Source organism: Papio anubis, chromosome 4 (assembly GCF_008728515.1).
Source record: "Papio anubis isolate 15944 chromosome 4, Panubis1.0, whole genome shotgun sequence".
NCBI classification, from domain to species: Eukaryota; Metazoa; Chordata; class Mammalia; order Primates; family Cercopithecidae; genus Papio; species Papio anubis.
In genome coordinates this window covers 21458576-21461810 of record NC_044979.1, presented here as the reverse complement: position 1 = coordinate 21461810, position 3235 = coordinate 21458576, and the positions used below count along the sequence as shown (strand labels likewise).

Below are 3235 nucleotides of genomic sequence, written 5' to 3'. Positions count from 1 at the left end.
ACAATTGCTATTTCCTTAGCTAAAAATCAAACAAACAATTAGAAAAACAAAAATCTGGCTGGGTGTGGTGGCTCACACCTGTAATCCTAGCACTTTGGGAGGCAGAGGTGGGTAGATCACCTGAGGTCAGGAGTTTGAGACCAGCCTGGCCAACTGGTGAAACCCCATCTCTACTAAAAATACAAAAATTAGCAGGGCGTGGTGGCAGGCCCCTATAATCCCAGCTACTCTGGAGGCTGAGGCAGGAGAATCGCTTGAACCTGGGGGGCAGAGCTTGCAGTGAGCCGAGATCACACCACTGCACTCCAGCCTGGGTGAAAGAGTGAAACTCTGTTTCAAAACAACAACAACAACAACAAAAACCATATATGTTATCTGTGGAGAACACTATGGAGGTTCCTCAAAACAACTAAAAATAGAACTATCGCGTGATCCAGGATTCTCACTTCTAGGTATATATCCCCAAAAATAAAATCAATATATTGAAGAGATACCTGCACTCTCATGTTCATTGCAGCACTCTTCACAACAGCCAAGATTTGGAATTAACTTTAGTGTCCATCAACAGATGAATGGATAAACAAAATGTAGTATTTATCCACAATGGAATATTGTTCAGCAATAAAAAGAATAAAATCCTGTTATTTGCAACAACATGGATGAGGCTAGAGGACACTGTGTGAAGTGAAAAAAACCAGGCACAGAAACACAAACTTCACATGTTCTCACTTATTTGTGGGAGCTAAAAACTGAAACAACTGAACTCATGGAGATAGAGAGTAGAATGATAGTTACCAAAGGTTGGAAAGGGTAGTAGTGGGAGAGGACTGGGGGAGTGGGGATGATTATTGAGTTGAAAAATATAGTTAGATAGTATTTGGTAGCACAACTGAGTGACTACAGTCAACAGTAATTTACTATATATTTATAAATACCTAAAGGAGTAGAACTAGAATGTTCCTATCACAAAGAAATGATAAATACTTGAGGTGATGGTTGCCCCAATTATCCTGATGTGATTTTTACACCCTGTATGCCTACATCAAAACATCACATGTACCACATAAATATATATACCTACTATGTACCCATAATAATTAAAAATAAAACATTAAAAAAAGAATGTAAAAATGAGGTGGGATCATTACATGCCAGATTAACTCAGTGAAAAGAAATCCACACTTAAATCTATGTAACTTTTTTCTTTCAGTTACAGGGCAAAAGAGAAACTCCTATCCGCGCTCAAGGGAAAAAATAACAACACACAAAACAGAAGGCGCCATCATGGGGGTTGACATCCGCCCCAAGGACCGAAAGGTCGGCACAAGGAGCCCAAGAACCAGGATATTGGTCTACCTGAAGCTGTTGGTCAAGCTGTACAGGTTTCTGGCCAGATGAAACAACTCCACATTCAACCAGGTTGTGCTGAAGAGGTTGTTTATGAATCGCACCAACAGACCACCTCTGTCCTTTCCCAGATGATCCGGAAGATACAGCTTCCTGGCCGGGAAAACAGAAACGCTGTGGTTGTGGGGTCGGATGACGTACGGGATCTGGAGGTGGCCAAACTGAAGGTGTGTGCACTGCGCATGCCCAGCTGGTCCCTGAGCGGCATCCTCAGGGCCGGGCGCAAGATCCTCAATTTCGACCAGCTGGCCCCGGACTCCCCCAAAGGCTGTGGCACCGTCCTGCTCTCTGGTCCTCGCAAGGGCCGAGAGGTGTACCGGCATTTTGGCAAGGCCCCGGAAACACCACACAGCCACACCAAACCATACATCCGCTCCAAGAGCCGGAAGTTCGAGCGCGCCAGAGGCCGACTGGCCAGCCGAGGCTACAAGAACTGACTCTAGATCCTATCCTCTTACTAAAGATTTTGGATGCTGAAAAAAGAAAGAAAAAGAAAGAGAGAGAGAGGGAAAGAGAAAAGGTTAAAAATAGAAAATCTAGCTGTGTTTAAAACAACAAAATCTGATTTTACTTGCAGTACTGCTATAGTGTCAGGAAACAACAAAGCAAACTCAATAGCCATTTGATTGCAGTAAAACTGTGTATTCGGAAACTCCAGGTGAATTAACTAGAGAAACAAGGAGAATTCAGACACTAAAAGGACTGTAGGATTTCTTCCCCAGGTTTATGCTGTTTTAGTTACATTATTCTGTAAACTGGTTAATACACCTACAGAATCATTCAATTTGGCTATGGTTGTTTTGTTAGCCATGGCTTAAAATTATCCAATTCCTCTTCGCACTACCCATATCCTTTAGTCATATTAAGTAATGAAAATTAAGGAACACTTATTTAAGAGTCCTTGGTATGTTGGCAAAGACCGATCATACAAAAATCACACCTCTTATGCAAAAAAAAAAAAAAAGCCTCGATAAATTGCAAAATGCAGACATTATCATGCAATAAGCTTTGATAACTTAGAAAATAAATCTAGAAATTAAACCAAGATTGAAACAAAAATAACCAAAACATCTGGAAGGTAAATTACTGCTCGGGAACTCTTGTAATACTTCAAGGATTCAAATGTAAACTGATGATATGAACTGTACAAAGAGAAAAATGTCCCTAACTGTTGCATGCTCAAGGGAATGTTTCTTTCTGGCCAGCCACCAGCTTCCATACATCCTTCTCTCCTCAGGGATCAGATGGCTCTGTTGGGATGCCTTCCCTGTCTTTCTGCCAGCTTAGTGATTGATTATCTATCTTTATTACCAAGTCAATCTGTACACGGAATGTGGAATGGATTCAGCAGTCAAAGGAAGAAGTGGAAAAACAAGATGTGATATGGCTTAGGTAAAAATCTGTTTTAAGCAGCAGCATCCTAAGTCTGTAGCAATTCCACTTGGTGTACAAAGAGGTGAGCTTCTCTTGTTTTGCATCCTAATGCAGGGTGCTCTCAAATGCTAGAAATATGTTTTTTACAGAGAGAGATATCAGCAGCCAAGTCACCCCTCTTCACAAATATCCCCCCAAAACAATAAACTGAATGGTTACATTAAGAGAAACAGATAATTTCCCTTTGTCCCTTCCAAAATGGAATGTTATGGTGCAGCCCCTATGACTGAACACCTAGAGAAATAGCAGTCTGAGAGACAGGATAGGACTAGATACCCATACAACCTGGGAATAAAGCTAGAAAACTGGTTGTGTTTTTTCCAAAGAAGCAAAGCAGCTGTAGAACATTCAAGTCCAGTCAATATGTAAGCTCAGAAATCAGCCAGGAAAATAA

The 3235-nt window shown here is 41.2% G+C and overlaps 1 pseudogene; it reads left to right on the top strand.

Annotated features, from left to right (window-relative positions):
* Positions 1–593: 593 nt before the first annotated feature.
* LOC101002324 lies at positions 594–2371 on the top strand (annotated as a pseudogene).
* Positions 2372–3235: the final 864 nt, after the last annotated feature.